Here is a 19766-nt window from a genome sequence, read left to right as displayed (position 1 = left end):
GTGGAATGACTGATCCAAATGGAATGGAGATCCAGCAGTCTCAATTCTTGAAATACAAGTAAAGAAATTTAAATCAGTGCTAAAGAGATATCTGTACTGCTATGTTCATTGCAACATTGTTCACAGTTGCAAAATATAAAATGAACCTGTGTTCATAGAATAGTTTTCCATAGAATGGATAAAGAAAATGTGGTACATATATACAATGGAATACTATTCAGCCTTAAAAAGGAAATGTTTGTCATTTGCAGCAACGTGGATGAACTTGGAGGACATTATGCTAAGTGAAATTAGCCCAGTACAGACAGACAAACTACATGATCTCATTTACATGTAAAATGTAAGAAAGTAAAACCTACAGTAGTAAAGAGTATAATCGTGGTTACTAGCATCTAGGGGTGGAGAGGTGGTGAGAATGGGAAATGGGGAGATGCTGGTCAAAAGGTATAAAATTTCAGTTGGACAAGAGGAATAATTTTTTGAAATCAATTACACAATACAGTGACCATAGTTGCTAATAATGTATCGTATATTTCACAATTTCTAAAACAATGATTTTAAGTGTTCTCACTACAAAAAAAAATATGTGAAGTGACAGATATGTTAATTACCTTGATATGATTATTTCACAAGGCACACATATATCAGAACTTTACATTGTACCTTATAAATATTAGAATCATTAATTGACAATTTATTTTTTGAAATTTTTGTATGTTAGCTTAGTACGTTTAAATTTGTGCTAAGTGCAGCAAGTAATGAATGAGGTATAAGGGAAGCAATTTTCAAATTTGAATTTTAAGATAACTCACTCCGATTGCAATGTGAAGAGTAAATTGGAGAGGATCAAAACGTAGAAAGAGAGAAAACACTTAGGAGCCTGTTGTATGTGATAGAGGTAATGACCATTGGAAAGGTGATGCAACACTGTGAAATATGAAAGATGGTGTAACAGATGTGATATGTGAAAGACGATCATGTAAAGTGGGGATCTGGGAAACTTTTGGAATACTATTTTGTTAAGTGACATGGAGCATGGAAGCACAGGAAGGAATCAGGGATAATTCCCAAGTTTCCTTAACTAATCTCAGAAAGCCCTTTTTATAAATGTCTTTTAATATTTTACTCTGCTGTTATAAACAGCAACAGCAGAGTAAAGGATTACAGTTTTACAGAAAAAAATAGCAAACTCATGCAATAAATCCCTCTCAGAAATCTGTATCAAAGTAACATTTTCCTACCTTTTGAACTGGTATATTCCATTTTATTACCTAATAAGTCATGTGTCCCAAAAAGCTCCAAGACAAATTTTGTTTTCAATTCTAACTTTTTTTTTTTGCTTAGTTGTCTTATATAACCAACTTCTACCATCCTGTACCCTTTCTCATGTACCCATAATTTCTTGATTTTGTTTTTGTGATAGGTAAATGTTAAATGGATGTTATAAATGAACTAATACTAATGCTTTTTTTTTTTGACAATCTAATTAGGACAGAAAAGATTAATGTACTTAGAATACTGTACTAATAAAATTAATGCCAAGTGTGTATAAAATTAAAGAAGAACAAGAAATTAGAAAATCACTCAAGGTAGGGAATTAAGACAAAGTTTTTTCACATAAGACCATGAATTAATTTGTAATATTTATTCAGTCTGAGCTAAATAAATTTAATTTGAATCTAGTATTTTTAAAACTACGGAAAAGAAAAAATAAACACCACTAGACATAAAATCAAATAATTGTAAAACAACTCAAGCTTTTTAGATTGCTAACAGACAGCAATTGGTCAAATGTAGTCAACCTTTTGAACATTTAACTATTAGGAATGATGAGTTATTTTTGAAACTATTTCTTGAAATCATTATATACTTGCACAAATTGAATGGACTTGGGATATATTTACAGCTTAGGGTTCCTAGCCTTTTTCACTACAAATCTACAATACTAAAACCACTTAAAAATCAAGAATTATATAATTATAGCATTTATCTTTATATCAATTTAATACAAGTCGTTCAGTAGGTATGCATATTAACACACATATTTCACATTCTTGGAAATGTCTACTTTAATATTTATTGAGATCCCAGAGGTACCACAATTTATTATAGTCAGTTGTATATTGGCACTTGCAAGTAAACAAATAACTATATTAGAATTAATTACACTATTACCTACTTAATTTCATTACTTACTAAATAGCTCTAAGGCTAAAAGTGTTTCTGTGTGATTAAGGGACTGAGTTTCAAAAACCTATATTTCATTCATTTTAGCATAAATTCACTTATATCAGCAGAAGAGTCACCCACAGCCAAGTATGTAAAACAATGCAAACTGATAATACCACTTCTACACTAATATATAGTTATGGTCATTTTCAAGGTACCTTCCTACTTACATCAAGGGTTCTGTGCAATGAAGTAGAAAAACAAAGAATGGAGAGAATTTCAGAGAGACCCCTCATCATCATCACAGGGATCCATGGTGAAGCAGATGGAAAATACGGCACGGACCCTAATAAAAATGCTTCCTGTTGCTTGCTGCACCAATGCTGAGACCACAGTGACTGTGGAACCTGAATTAACATATGTCATGATAGGAAAGCAAGCTGAACAAAGAGCACAGTGAAGTGAGTTGGCCTGGCCTCATTTGCTTACCTCATGGGGACTTCATCTGAAAGTTGAGCCCAGTGCCGCTGAGCATCATCAGCCCTCAAGAAAAACAGAAAAAGGAAGAAGCCAAATTCTGCACAAGCCAGTGACACCAGATTCTCAGGAATTTTTTGAGTCAAATAAACTGTTCCCCCACTTTAACGAAAAGGTGATTTGGGAAGATAGGGAAGACTCAGATACTGCCTTTCTCTTCAGGTGACTTCCTTTGGTCTTCACCCTGATCCAGCAACACCTTCCAGACATGTCAGAGAGGGCTCACTGGTCTTTGAATACAGTTCAGTATTGCTATTCTATTTACTATAAATTAACAGGAAAGGTGAAGGAGTATAGGAACCCTGCTTAACTGCAGGGGATATGTTCTAAGATCCCCAATGGTTGCCTGAAACTGCAGATAGTACTGAATCCTGTATACAGTGTTTTTTCTATACATATATATCAACAATACAGTTTATTATATAAATTAGACACAGTACTCTTGCACTTTGGTGCTACTGTTAAATAAAATAAGGGCCACGTGCAAGCACTAGGATACTACAACAGTCCATCTGATAATAGAGATGATTTTTAGTAGCTAATGGATGGGTAGCATGGACAGTGTGGGTACACTGGACAAAGCATGTTGGAGAGGACAATGCAAGACCCAAGTGAGATTTCATGAAGCTACTTCAGCACATAATTTTAAACTTATGAATCGTTTATTTCTAAAATTTTTCACTTAATATTTTTGGACCATGATGGACCATGGATAACTGACTGCAGAAAGCAAAACCATCTAGGGGGGACTACTGCAATTTAAAATTAAATGCAAACTTTCTGCTTAGGAAGTGTGAACAGTATATTCCTGCCCTTTGTAGGTGACATGAATGGGTGTTCTTTAGACTGTTGCTGTAAGAGTACATGGACCTTAATTTTCAGTTCCTAAATGTCCTTTCTCTTATCCTACAAATCACAACCAGAGCCACTGAAAGAAGTAATACAATTGGAGAGGCATAATCTATAGTAATCAGTGTCTTCAGAAGCAGTGAGGAAAAAAAAAATAATAATCCACAGTAATACAGTTAGCTCTTGCTAGGAGATGAATCAGGGGGTACTTAAATTTCTATGGTTTTGGAAAACAAATTCTCTCATTAGAGAAAGTAAAGGCATTATTCATACTGTCCTCAAACAAAATGAAATGTCACTTGATTTTTATTTGTTTTTTAATGCATTTTTATAAACTCTCATGTTTCATATTTTTTATGTTGCTAAGATATTACTGTTTGTTTTTTCCTCCCAGAAATAAGGAAGTAGCTCTGTGACGTGGGGGTGGAGGGTGAAGATATTTTCATACCCCAGCCCCACCTCCATGCCTGCCTTGGTGCAAGCCTAGGGAGTTAGCCAGATCTGGAGAAGCTATTAATCATGTTAACATCATTTTGGAATGATTTCACTGTGGAAAAAGATACACCTCAGGCCTAGAAAAAGATGAATGTAACATAAGAAATTTAATATTAACATAACAAATATACGTATTCTAATTCTCTTTGTCCTGCATTATTGACCTTATATCTGTGTTACTGCTCTAAATGACACAGCAGTCAGCCTGCTATTCCATCTAGCACCCAAACCTCTCTTTCCTGTGCTCTGGTGAGATTTTTCTGATATAATACAATTGTAACACTGAAAGTAAAAAATAAAATACCTTGACTCTCTCCCTCCTTCTCCTTGACCTTAACAAAAAGAATTCCTAAATATTTCTGTTTTGCACAAATCCAACCCCATGGTTACTCTTAATTGGCCAACAAATACAGTTACCAGGCATTGAGATGGTGTCAATAAATAACGGGAAAGGAAAGCAGAATTATCTCCTCTCTATCACATTCATGAAACTTTGTGCTTCATCCTACTAAGCCATAAACCAAATAACTAAGAGGTTATCATATTCATTGTTCTATATGAAACCATTAAAATTCTAAACTTAACATCCTTTCTTTATGTGAGGAATAGCAAAAAAGTACAAAAAAGTAGAAATAGTGAGAAATAAAATACTCAATTGAATAGTACCTCAAAATCTTGCATAGATATAGGTAGCAGGAGGCACTGAAAAAAATTTTTAATGAAGAGTATATAAAACTCATTTGTCTAATATGAGTTCATTATTTCTCAAAAAATTTTATAAATGCCTTTCACAGAAGTGACTGGATGTTATGTTTCTGAAATGAATCTGCTACCACTGCTGTGATTAGACAGTGATTTTTTTTAAGTAGGCTGCAGTTTTTATTACACCAGTTCATTAGGAATGAAAGGATAAGAAAAAATTGCCATCGCGACTTTACCAAATAACAAAGCAGCAGGTAAAAGTAATCTCTCTACCTATCATTTCCATATCGCTCCTAACAGCATTGTCTAGCTTTTCAAGCTGTTTGACAAACAAACAATATTGCAACTTCGCAGTGAGACAGACAAGACAGTATTTAGAATGAATGCATTTTCTAACCCTCACAGCAATACATCCAGTAGAAAATCATTAGATTCCAAAGTTGTATTAAATTTCTAATGATTTCAAGGTTATGGAAACTTTGTAAGGCTGGAGAAATGTTTTCAACCAATTATACCCTTGCAAATAACTTTAAATAATGGTTTCGTATTTAAATTTTTTTAAGTATCTGTTAATTTTATGGAAATAAGACTATTTAAAAAGTTGTACATACTTCCTCCTTTCTAAACTAAAACCGAACAAGTATGGGTTTTTGAAAGTTTTTCTGTAACTTCAAAATATAAAATGTCTGCCCATGAAAAGCATAAACATCCTTTACTATCATCAGAGAAATCAATGAACTACAACAGATACTGTTGCATTGACAAGCTCAAATTAACTGCAGATTCTTATTTGTAAAAAGAGATGAGGCTTATACAAGTAGTATGAAATGACATCAATTTTATTGACAAAAACACTCCATCCCCCAGTTCACTAGCTCTCTTATTTAGTGCACACTATGAGAAAGTTCTGGATCTTTGTTTTGAAGATTTCATTACACCACCATAACCCACGTTTTCTATTTGTTTTTCAAGAGAATTCTAATTAGCATATAAATCATCTGAAATCTTTCCTAGATCCAATTTAACTCATGGGTAATGAGATAAGGTATTCAGCAGCTGAATATGCTAGGTTAGTTCTGTACGATCTTTGTAGGTTGAGAGAAAAATACTGAAAGAATCATTATTATTCTTTCAGGAACAACTGCATAGACCCATATTTTTAAAGAATTCAACTTGGCTGCTTTTTCCCCAAATCCTTGGATTATGAAGTTTCAGCTAGTGACTCAATACAGGAAGATGTAATTCAAATTAGTTTCAAAAAGTTGCATTCTTATTACCTATCCAACTTTTATATTCAGGTAAACTTATATTCTAACTGAAAGGACCATTCTGACTAAATGCTTCCACAAAAGAACACAGTATTTCAATTGTGCAGGCTAAAATAATTTATTTAGAACCTACAGGCCCATTTCCCATTTCCATAGATATTTGGCTCTGAAGTATTGTGGCTTTATATAGAAAGAAGGTGGATTTCAAATATTCTTCCTTTGTTTTCCACAGCTCTTTGATATAGCTTTTAAGTTTTCCTCTTCAAAGAATGATCTTACAGAAAACACTGTGGAGTATTAGTTTTACAATCTATCCCTACAATGTCATGTGTTTCTAACTGGACCAACAAATTGGGACTCAAAATATGCCTTCCATCCCCAGTCTTTTTACTGACATTCTACAACCATGAAAATAAGGTGGTTTGTACTCAGGATACTGCTTTTAAAAAATCCCTTAAACTGGGACAAGAACAAACACAGTTAGTTAGCTTTGCCCTTTAACCCCTCCCTCCCTCCCTTCCTCCCTTCCTTCCTCCCTTCCTTCCTTCCTTTCTTTCCCTTCAGGCTGCAGTGCGGTGGCACCATCTTGGCTCACTGCAAACTCCACCTCCTGGGTTCAAGCAATTCTCATGCCTCAGCCTCCCAAGTAGCTGGAATTACAGGTGCCTGCCATTAAGCCCTGCTAATTTTTGTATTTTTAGTAGAGACGGGGTTTTGCCATATTGGCCAGGCTGGTTTCGAACTCCTGATCTCAGGCCACTTTTTGGCCTCCCAAAGTGCTGAGATTACAGGAGTGAGTCACTGTGCCCGGCCCCCTTTTTCTATTAGTCTCTGATCCTGTGAATGTGACATACATTTGTTATTATTAGCCTCTTTCCGTTAACACTTCTAATCTCCATAAGCTCAAATCTCGGATATCATTCCACAGAAATCAGAACTTTGCCTGAGACCTCAACTCTGCATGTTGGAAAAGTTTAAGCTGATAAAACAATGGAAAACCTGAGACAAAATGTGAAGATCTATTAGTTCCTTCAGTGAAAGTTCTTTCTACACATTCAGATAGGGTCAACTTACAATTTAAAAAAAAAAAAGAGGTTTTGAATTTTAGAACTGGAAGGGAATTTTCTTATTTGTTTCTCCCTCATTTTATAAATGACAAAAATTAGGGCCTAGTGAGTTGAAACAGTATTTCCAATGTCACCAAAAAAGGTTAAAGAAATAAATGATACAAAATCCAGGTCCTCTGTCACCTTGTTAGCTATTACTCATTCCCTATTCAATGACCAGGGTGTGGCTATTAAAGTCTTTACAGAACATTGTGAAGAAGAAAATCACTGTAGAGCAGCAATTTGTACTTGAGGCATTAGGGAAATTCCTGGAGGAAAAAGAGGAAAATGCAGTTGAGGTCCCTTTATTAATGGACAGTTTTAATAAATAAATAAAGTGGCCAGTAGTCTAGCTAATCAGTCTTTCTTTCTTTTTTTTTTTTTTTGAGACGGAGTTTTGCTCTTGTTACCCAGGCTGGAGTGCAATGGCGCGATCTCGGCTCACCGCAACCTCCGTCCCCTGGGTTCAGGCAATTCTCCTGCCTCAGCCTCCTGAGTAGCTGGGATTACAGGCACGCGCCACCGTTCCCAGCTAATTTTTTGTATTTTTAGTAGAGACGGGGTTTCACCACGTTGATCAGGATGCTCTCGATCTTTTGACCTCGTGATCCACCCGCCTCGGCCTCCCAAAGTGCTGGGATTACAGGCGTGAGCCACCGCGCCCAGCCCAATCTTTCTTTTTCTACAGTCATCAGCTTAATTTTATGCTAAACTTTGACTCTTGGACTACCAATAGAAAAATGACTAAACAGAGAAGTTTTGTTATTGGTTATTTTAGGATGTTCCCAAATGGGCATGATTTTTAAGGATCCCTTCTGATTATTTTCTTCATAAATTTTTTTTATATATTCTATTGCATTTTAGATTTGGGTACATGTGAAGAACATGCAGGATTGTTGCACAGGTACATACATGACAATGTGGTTTGCTGCCTTCCTCCCCATCACCTATATCTGGCATTTCTCCCCATGTTATCCCTCCCCAACTCCCCACTCCCCACCGACCCTCCCTTAGTTCCCCACCACCACAGACCTCAGTGTGTGTTGCTCCCCTCCTTGTGTCCATGTGTTCTCATTGTTCAACACCTGCCTATGAGTGAGAACATGCAGTGTTTGATTTTCTGTTCTTGTGTCAGTTTTCTGAGAATGATGGTTTCCAGGTTCATCCATGTCCCTACAAAGAACATGAACTCATCGTTTTTTATGGCTGCATAATATTCCATGGTATATATGTGCCACATTTTCCCTGTCCAGCCTATCATTAATGTGCACTTGGATTGGTTCCAAGACTTTGCTATTGTAAATAGTGCTGCAATGAACATTCGTGTGCATGTGTCCTTATAATAGAATGATTTATAATCCTTTGGATATATACCCTGTAATGGGATTGCTGGGTCAAATGGAATTTCTGTTTATAGGTCCTTGAGGGATCGCCACACAATGGTTGAACTAATTTATACTCCTACCAATAGTTTAAAAGTGTTCCTATTTCTCCACATCTGCTCCAGCATCTGTTATCTCTGGATTTTTTAATGATCACCATTCTAACTGGCCTGAGATGGCATCTCAATGTAGTTTTGATTTGTATTTCTCTAATGATAGTGTTGATGAGCATTTTTTCATGTTTGTTGGCCTCATATATGTCTTCTTTTGAAATGTATCTGTTCATATCCTTCACCCACTTTTGAATGGGTTTGTTTGTTTTTTTCTTGTAAATCTGTTTTAGTTCTTTGTAGATTCTGGAGATTAGCCCTTTTTCAGATGGGTAGATTGCAGACATTTTCTCCCATTCTGTTGGTTGCCAGTTCACTCTAATGATTGTTTCTTTTGCTGTGAAGAAGCTCTGAAGTTTAATTAGATCACATTTGTCTATTTTGGCTTTTGTTGCCAATGCTTTTTATTTTTAAGGAGATATGAAGTGTTTAAAATTGCTCTTTTTACAGCTTTTTGCCTAAAATGAGTTTCCTCTGACATACAACGTGCAACAAAATGAATACTTTTTATTAGAAAAGTATCTTTATTCTTATTAGTATAATAAGAATAGTAGAATAAAATGTTTTATTGTCACTGCTCTATATTAGAACTGAAAAGACTTGGGGTTCATCAGATGGAACACTTGATTAGTTTCTAGAGAATTCAATAGGAAGGCTGCATCCAGCTTCAAGAGTGTGCTGTGACACTCATGTCACCTTCATGGTACAGTCTCCATGGTAATAGCTTCATTGGCTAAAGATGCAGGAGGCTCTTTGTAGTTATCTTGAATTTGTTCTGCATTATGCCACCTTTTATCAAAGCTAAACATTAGATATATAGGTCCAAGTTTTTAATCCTGATTCTAATGTTGGCAAACATAAAATGTTCCAAATTAGTTGGTAATTTAAAAACTCAATAATCTTCAAAGCAGGAATACTTGAAGATAAGTTGATTGGGTTATTGTTGAAGTTAAGTTACCATCAGAAACATGAGTAAAGTCTGAAACATTTGTAAATCTTGGTATTTACAAATCCATAGTATTCAAGTATCTTCACTGTTTGTAACAATATGTGGAAGTATTTCCAATTCTTATCTGCATTACAGGGCTATTTACCTTATAAATATATTTCTAAAGTATAATGTGTAATTATTTTGTTCAAATTTGTGGGTATTAGGATATTAATTTTACCCGAGTAAAGTCTTTGATGCCCTTCTACAGGATCATCTATCTACATTGTATCAGAAAGAAAGCATAGACGCTCAATGTTTCTAATATACCCTTTATACTTTCTTGGTTTATTTAACTAAGAGATATAATTTCCTAGATGTTTAATTGAAGTTTTTTGAATGTCAAGAATTAGATTTCTGTACTTAAATAGCTATGTTACTAAAAAAACAAAACTCATATAGTGCATATGTATATATAAAAGGAAGTAACAAGTTAGTAATTGTGAATTTTTTATATAGATTAATAGTTGGTATTTTTGAGATATGTTTCAATATATAGCTTAAATATAAATAACTGAAAAGTCTCTAGTCTTGTCACCACTTGTACATGAACTGCAGCTTTATTTTTATGCACAGCAATATCAGCTTACAGAGCTTATACCTACTTAGTTTCAGAAAGATTAATCCTTAAGCAGAATACTCAGCAAACTTACTGCATGAATATCAACATTCTACACCAATAGGAATAAAATGAATCTTAATCCAAGTTATGTGTGGCCTGTATTCTTATATTTTTCCTGGGTGGGGGAGTTACATATCATGTTTTGATTTTTGAAAGAGATTCACAACAAAATTGTTATAGCACACTCTAGCATAAAAAACATGGGATACTAACTTGAAGTATTTGTGTCATCCTAGGATGCGTTAAATATTATCAGCTTAAGCAGCATCTCAAAGTATACCATTTTTCTCTCAAAAACATCTATAAATTGTCATAATAAAAAAATGGTGGTAGGTGAGCTAAAAGATCATGTATTAAATCAATGCAAAGAAACTAAGAACCTTGAGAAAAGATTTGAAAAAAGATTTGAGGAAATGATAACAAGAATGGATAACTTAGAGAGGAATATGAATGAATTAAAGGAGCTGAGAAACACAATACGAGAACTTCGCGAAGCATGCACAAGTTTCAATAGCCGAATTGACCAAGCAGAAGAAAGAATATCTGAAGTCGAAGACCAACTCAATGAAATAAAACGAGAAACCAAGATTAGAGAAAAAAACGCAAAAAGGAATGAACAAAGTCTCCAAGATATGTGGGACTATGTGAAAAGACCTAACCTATGTTTGATAGGTGTACCAGAAGGGGACGAAGAGAATGAATCCAAGCTGGAAAATACTCTTCAGGACATCATCCAGGAAAATTTCCCCCACCTAGCAAGACAGGCCAACACTCAATTGCAGGAAATTCAGAGAACACCACAAAGATATTCCGCAAGAAGAGCAACCCCAAGGCACATAATCGTCAGATTCAATAGGGTTGAAATAAAGGAGAGAATACTAAGGGCAGCCAGAGAGAAAGGTCGGGTCACCCACAAAGGGAAGCCCATCAGACTCACGGCAGATCTCTCGGCAGAAACACTACAAGCCAGAAGAGAGTGGGGGCCAATATTCAACATCCTTAAAGAAAAGAACTTTCAACCCAGAATTTCATATCCAGCCAAACTGAGCTTCAGAAGTGAAGGAAAAATAAAATCCTTTGCGAACAAGCAAGTACTCAGAGATTTTTGTCACCACCAGGCCTGCTTTACAAGAGCTCCTAAAAGAGGCACTACACATAGAAAGGATCAACCAGTACCAGCCATTCCAAAATCACACTGAATGCTAAAGAGCATCAACATAATGAAGAATCTACAACAACTAACAGGCAAAACAGCCACTTAGCATCAAAATGGCAGTATCAAATTCACACATAACAATATTAACCCTAAATGTAAATGGACTAAATGCACCAATCAAAAGACACAGACTGGCAAATTGGATAAAAAGCCAAAACCCATCAGTGTGCTGTATCCAGGAAACCCATCTCACATGCAAGGATACACAAAGGCTCAAAATAAAGGGATGGAGGAAGATTTACCAAGCAAATGGAAAGCAAAAAAAAGCAGGAGTTGCAATTCTCATCTCCGCATGTACACGAATGTTCATTGCAGCACTGTTTACAATAGCAAAGACCTGGAATCAACCCAAATGCCCATTGATAATAGACTGGATTGGAAAAATGTGGCACATATACACCATGGAATATTATGCAGCAATCAGAAATGATGAGTTTGTGTCGTTTGTAGGGACATGGATGAATCTGGAAAACATCATCCTCAGCAAACTGACACAAGAACAGAAAATGAAACACCGCATATTCTCACTCATAGGTGGGTGATGAAAAATGAGAACACATGGACACAGAAAGGGGAGTACTAAACACTGGGGTCTATTGGGGGGGAAAAGGGAGGGCCAGTGGGAGGGGGAGGTGGGGAGGGATAGCCTGGGGAGAAAAGCCAAATGTGGGTGAAGGGGAGAAGAAAAGAAAGCACACTGCCATGTGTGTACCTACGCAACTGTCTTGCATGCTCTGCTCATGTACCCCAAAACCTATAATCCAATAAAAAATTAAAAAAAAAAAAAATGGTGGTAATTGCAATAATGACTATCAGTTATGTAGTGATGAATCTGTACCAGACACTGTACTAAGCCATTTACATATATTAATTCATTTGACCTTTACATTCTATTATTACTTCCATTTTACAGATATGGTAACTGAGGTATAAATTGATTAACTGTCTTACCCAAGGCCACATATATGACATGTGATAAAATTAGTCTTCAAAGCTTATTAGAATGGCTCCTGAATTCAAGCTTTAGAAATGGAAGCATGTTTGTTTTTGATGGGTTAAATTTTTAAAAATAACTGTGCATAAAAGCAAAAATAAATGCCTATTATTTCAGCTTAAGAAATTATACAGGATCCAAGATGGCCGACCACTAACAGCTCAGGATTGTAGCTCCCAGTGAAAGCTCAGAGAACGAGACGACGCATCTTTAGATGAATTTTCGTCACTCACCGATTAGCCAATTCCCAGTGGAGGAGACCCACGGGTCGCCAGCGTGACTCTTGTGGCCACCGCAGCAGTTTTGCCAGCGTCTAGGCGCAGCAGCTCTTCATGCAGAGCCAACAGGACTGCTTCCCCTACTGACCGGAGTTTGGAGCTCAGGGAAGTCAGAGCCGCTTGTTGCGGACTCAAGAGGGAAGCCAGACCAGAGTTTCCCGGGCAGAAGAGCACCATCAGTCTTATCACTGCTATTTAGGCTGCCACAGTGGGTTGCTCGGATCCCAGCACTGGGAATCAATAAGTCAGACGTCGACTCAGAAACCTAATTAGAAAGGCGGTTCATCTACAATGAAGGGAAAAAAACAGCCTAAGAAGGCCGAGTATGCTCAAAATCAGAACCCATCAGCAACGGAACAAGCCCTGATGGAAAAGGACTCATCAGCAACCGAACAAGCCCTGATGGAAAAGGACTCATCAGTAACGGAACAAGCCCTGATGGAAAAGGACTGTGTTCCATTATCTGAAGTAGGCTTTAAAAGGTGGATGATAAGAAACTTCTGGGAGTTAAAGGAACTCGTTCTAACCCAATGTAAAGAAACTAAGAACTTGGAAAAAAGGTTATATGAAATGTTGAAAAGAATAGACAATATAGAGAGGAATACAAATGAACTTATGGAGTTGAAAAATACAACACGAGAACTTAGTGAAATATGTACAAGCTTAAACAGCCGAATGGATCAAGCAGAAGAAAGGGTATCAGAGGTCGAAGATCAACTTAATGAAACAAAACGACAAGACAAGAATAGAGAAAAAAGGATAAAAAGGAATGAGCAAAGTCTCCAAGCAATATGGGACTATGTGAAAAGACCTAATACACGCTTGATTGGTGTACCTGAATGTGACGGAGAGAATGAATTCAAGCTGGAAAATATTCTCCAGGACATTATCCAGGAAAATTTTCCTAATTTAGCAAAGCAGAACACTATTCAACCCCAGGCAATACAGAGAACACCACAAAGATATTCCTCAAGAAGACCAACCCCAAGGCACATAATCGTTAGATTCACCAAGATCGAAACGAAGGAGAAAATATTAAGGGCAGCCAGAGAGAAAGATCAAGTTACCCATAAAGGTAAGCCTATTAGGCTTACAGCAGATCTCTCAACGGAAACCCTACAAGCTAGAAGAGAGTGGGGGCCAATATTCAATATACTTAATCAACAGAACTTTCAGCCCAGAATTTCATATCCTGCCAATTTAAGCTTTACATTTGAAGGAAAAATAAAATCTTTTAGGAACAAGCAAGTACTCAGAGATTTTATTACCACCAGGCCTGCTTTACAAGAACTTCTAAAAGAAGCATTATACACAGAAAGGAACAACCAGTATGATCCTTTCTAAAAATACACCAAAAAGTAAAGAGCGTTAACATAAAGAAGAATTTTTATCAACAAAAGGACAAAATAGCCAGTTAATATCAAACGGCAGCAACCCTAAATTTAAATCGACCAAATCTCCCAATCAAAAGATACAGACAAAATCTAACGGTATATCCAAAGATATACATAGACTCAAAATAAAGGGTTGGAAAAAAAAAAAAAGAAACGTTACCAACCAAATGGAGAGCAAAAATAAATAAATAAAAAGCAGGAGTTGCAATTTTCACATTTGACAAAATAGATTTCAAAGCTACAAGGATACAAGGATAAAAGGATTAATGTAATAATAAGAGATCTTAACACCCAGATACATAAGACCCATAATGAGATTTAGATTCAACGAGACAGAAAATTGATAACGATATCCAGGACTGGAACTAAGATCCAGAACAAATAAACTCAATAGAGCTCTCCATTTTAAACACACAAAATATACATTATCCACAAAATCTAATGATATATCTAAAGATATACAAAGACTCAAAACAAGGGGATGGAAAAAACTCACCAACCAAATGGAGAGCAAAAATAAATAAATAAAAAGCAGGCGTTGCAATTCTCACACTTAATAAAATAGATTTCAAAGCTACAAGGATGCAAGGGTAAAAGGATTAATGCAACAATAAGAGATCTTAACACCCAGATACATAAGACACATAATGAGATTTAGATTCAACGAGACAACAAATTGATAACGATATCCAGGACTTGAACTCAGAGCCAGAACAAATAAACACAATAGAGGTCTCCATTTTAAACACATAAAATATGCATTAACCACTTTAAACACTCAAAATATTGATCGGCCATTATTGAAACCCATTTTAGGAATGAAGGAATATTCCTTTTTCCCTCTTTTTCTTTTTTTCCCCTTCTTTCTTTTTCCCTCTAAAAAAAAAAAAAACTTTCCTTTGCAAAAAAAAAAAAGAAATTATAATATAGAACAAAAGCTTATTTATGTTCCTACCATATAATATGTAAAAAGGGATCCTACTTGTTCCCTTGCCTGAGTAACCTAACATTCTCACAGTCCAACAGCTTTGAACATAGTTAAGTCCATTATTAGGGTGATTCAGATGTAGTTAAAATTACACATTGTAGAATTTTTAAGCTTTAAAAACCATGTTTAAATAGACTAGATATACTCTCCATTTGATGAACCTCAGATGATATTCAACTAACACCATTATATGAAACAATAAGAATATCTGAGTTCCAGCGCTGATTTGTAATATTTTAAACCATGTAACCTATACCTATAAGAAGCTCATTTTCTTCATCTGTAAAATACTGGGGTTGGAAAAGATGATCTCTAATGACCTTATAACCAAATGTGAATTTATCACAGCTTTGCGAAATAACAAATCCTTAACAAGTGTGTTCCTGCTCAAGACACTGAAGCCATTAGTGATTTGTCAGCAGAATAAAGACAGAGTTGTGACCTTACCAGGGTGGCATAAGGCCTGAGTCCACTCCAAGTTCCAGTTACTAATTTACCAAGAAAAGCAACCTCGTTAATGTAACACCATCTGTTCAATGCTGCCTTCTTTCTAGTTTGTGCTTTGTGGTTTTCACTGAGAGCTTCTTGTTCTGACTTGTCCCTTTGCCATTGGATTTAATTTTACCCTTTTTGATCCCTTATGAAATGACTTTGACCAGAAGGGAGCCCAACTCCCATTTCATTATTTGTCCAGAAGGGATCATTTAACTTTACAAGCAGGCACAGCTTCCTTACTACTGGATCAATAACCTAACTTCAATATCTTCTCTCTGGTGTTCCAGGGTCAGCAATACTACTGCTTGTTTGGGTGGATTTACTTGGCTTTCTTCTGATATAACTATTTATATTTCATTTACAGCCATTTAAATGACTGTATTTCTATCATGCTTGTTTAATCTGATTGCATTGTAATTATAACAGTTGGAATAAAATGAGTTGACACAAAAATGACTAGTATAATCTGAACAGATTTATATCCATAAACTCTCTGTCAAAAATATTGAAGGAAGTTAACTCCCCTACTGTTATTTTTTCATTTAGATAATCCCCACACATCTTCCCTTCTCTCAGACTCCTTCATGGGATCTCTGATGTCAAGACTGTTTTTATAATGATATCAAAAAAATGAATTGTCTTCTTAAAGTATGTTTTCATTTGCACTGATGATGCAAAATAACAGCAGGTAAAACTGTTGGAGCTTCAGCAAAATCAAAGTTGAGGCAGGACATTAAGCTGTTTTAGTAGTTGTCTATTCTTCATGCCCACACATAGAAAGGAAGAAAAAATTCAGTTTCACTCAAGAATATCGATGGTGATATATAACAGTAAAATATTAGTGTCTTATTAAGTCTCAACACTTAAGCACACGTCTTTTTAATATTCAGTGTGATAAAATGGGAAGCAGATATAAAGCACTTCTGCTGCATGTGATACTCAAGTATGATGACTGTCTCCAGAAAAATACTTGGATGACACTAAGTTGCAAGTTGAAATTGCCACTTTTTCATGGAAAAATATTTTTTTAAATTGTACTTTAAGTTCTGGGGTACCTGTGCAGATCTTGCAGGATTCTTGCATGGGTACACACATGTCATAGTGGTTTGCTATCTCCATCCCCCCATCACCTACATCAGGCATTTCGCCCAGTGTTATCCCTCCCCAACCTCCCCACTCCCTGTTGTCCCTCCCCAGCCCCCCAGCCCCAACATACCCCAGTGTGTGATGTTCCACTCCCTGTGCCCATGTGTTCTCATTGTTCAACACCCACCTATGAGTGAGAACATGCGGTTTTTGGCTTTCTGTTCTTGTGTCAGTTTGCTGAGAATAATGGTTTCCAGATTCATCCATATCCCTACAAAGGATGTGAACTCATCATTTTTTATGGCTGTGTAGTATTCCATGTTGTCTATGTGTCATATTTTCCTTGTCCAGTCTATTGTTGATTAACATTTGGGTTGGTTCCAGGTCTTTGTTATTGTAAACAGTGCTGCAAAGAACATATGCATGCATGTATCTTTACAGTAGAACAATTAAAAATCCTTTGGGTATATATCCAGTAATGGGATTGCTGGGTCAAATGGAATTTCTATTTCTAGATCCCTGAGGAATCACCACACTGTCTTACACAATGGTTGAACTAATTTATACTCCCGCCAACAGTGTAAAAATGTTCCTATTTCTCCACATCCACTCCAGCATCTGTTGTCTCCAGATTTTTTAATGCTCGCCATTCTAACTGGTGTGAGATGGTATCTCAATGTGGTTTTGATTTGCATTTCTCTAATGACCAGTGATGATGAGCATTTTTTCACGTTTCTTGGCCTCATAAATGTCTTCTTTTTAAAAGTGTTTGTTCACATCCTTTGCCCACTTTTGAATGGGTTTGTTTTTTTCTTGTAAATCTGCTTTAGGTCTTTGTAGATTCTGAATATTAGCCCTTGGTCAGATGCGTAGATAGTAAAACTTTCTGCACAGCAAAGGAAACAATCAGATTGAACTGGCAACAAACAGAATGGGAAGAAAAATATTTTTACTTGCAAAAAATTACTGACCAGTGCAAACTGTGGTTATCAAATTGCAAATCTGGCAGATATTTTCTTGAAAACAAAGTAAGCCTGTCACTCATATCAGTCACCTGAGTTTGACAGCTTCCCAATATTTAAAAGACCCTTCTGATGAGATGGATAGTGATTTAAAAGATGTAGCTTAAAAACTATATATTACATAACAAAATGTGTCCACATTTAGAAGATGCATAGCTCTGTGGACCAATACTTTCCAAATGTTTAATGTATGATATTACAAAATCATCCAGGGGTGAAAAGAGCCATTCAAAGTGCAAGATGAACCGACGGATTTTAATGTAACAAAATACAACGGTATTATTGTTGTGCTTTCCTATTTCACATTACAACAAATCTTCAAGAAACTGCCATGTGTAGAGTTGTGAAGTAGTATCAAATAAGAATATCTGGAGTCAATTTAAAAGTCTATAAAAATATTTTTTCTTTAGTTTTGTATCTTTCTGAAGGCAAATTTTCTTCATATATTTCAACCAAAACAACATATTTCAACAGATTGAATACAGAAACAGATATGAGAATTCAGCTAACTTCTATTGAGCTTTATATTAAAGAGATTTTTCACACATGCAAAGCAATGTCACTGTTCTCACTATTTTTTGTTTTGGAAATACAGTTATTTTCACTGAAAGTAAGTTATTTACAGTAACACTTAATTGATTATTAATTGCAATTGAATTAATAGTTTAAAGTGCTCAGTCTAAATTTTGGATTTTTTTTAAACTGCTCAAGTTATGTTTCTGAGTGTTTACTGATAGATTTAACCCACATGACTGAGAGTTGTTTGGGATCCTCATTAATTTTTTTTAAATATGAAGAGTCCTGAGATTTTTAAAAAATAATGTTTGGGAGCCTCATTCCTGACTATTCCTATCCTTTACAACTTCACTTTCTAATGCCTTTCTTCTCCACTTGTCAAGACTTGGTGATCCGAGTATTCCAAGTAGATTTCCACTGTACGACCTTTGCTCTGCTGTTCTCTCACTGTAGAGTCCCGTGCTTGCAGACAGTCCTCTACCTGCTGGGTTCATGACTCGTCTCTGCTTAAATACCTCCTCATTCAAAAGGCTTCTACTAACCACCACTTTTAAAATAGACCCTCCTACTCCATGACTCTCTACTCCTTACCTAGTATTACTTGAGGTCATATACTTATCCCTACCAGAAATTTTATTATATTGTTATTTATCTGTTGTCTGTCTTCCTCACTAGAATGTAAGCACCGTCAGAGCTCTGTGCTTTACTTTTTACTGCTTCTTACCTGGAACATAATTTGTGCTCTATCGATATTAATTTAAACATGCATAAATATGGCATCTGTATTTATTTAATTTGAAGGGCGATGATGCTAAATAGGTTTCTTTTAACTGAGAAAGTCTTGAATTCTATATTTAAATATAAGAGTGGTAACTATCGAATGCTCCCCTCCCAAGGGAACTTGCATCTGTCACAAGAAATAGCAAAACTTGGGGCACAATGCACCTTCCTAAGTAGCAGAAAAGATTCCAAGTCAAGTCGACTCGCTCACTACAAAAACAGTAGCTACTCATGCTTACAGGTACCAATAACAATGGCTTGAAAATAATACATTTCTATACTATAGCATGGTATGTATTAAAAAATAAAAACAAAAAAAAACCTTAAACCTTCAAGTTAGGTAGAAGCAGGTATACATTCTAGCTCTGATTCAACTTACAAGGAAACACAGTTTAATTGATATGCAGTTTCAAATATCCATTGGAGGTTTGTAGTCATGAAAATAAACTACTCCTACTTAGCTCAGATATATACTTGTTCTTTAGTCAGTGATAAAAATGAATGAAATAACTTTCTGTTATTGGCCCAATTTTGCATTTCTGAAAAGCTTCCTAGTGACTATTTTTATTACTTTCTTCATATGTGAATGAGTTTTATTTTATAATATGTCTTTGAACACTTTATGTCAATGGTAAGTAAGTATATAATATTGGATCATAGGTTTTTGTTTTCTCTTAATCATTTCAGCCTGGCATAAATTAAGTGCTATTGGAATTTCAAAGCATTTTTTTCTGTTTAAAGTTGATTTTTATTTTCCCAGTTTATATTT

Source organism: Callithrix jacchus, chromosome 13 (genome assembly GCF_049354715.1).
Source record: "Callithrix jacchus isolate 240 chromosome 13, calJac240_pri, whole genome shotgun sequence".
Classification (NCBI taxonomy): domain Eukaryota; kingdom Metazoa; phylum Chordata; class Mammalia; order Primates; family Cebidae; genus Callithrix; species Callithrix jacchus.
This window is presented reverse-complemented; position numbering follows the sequence as displayed.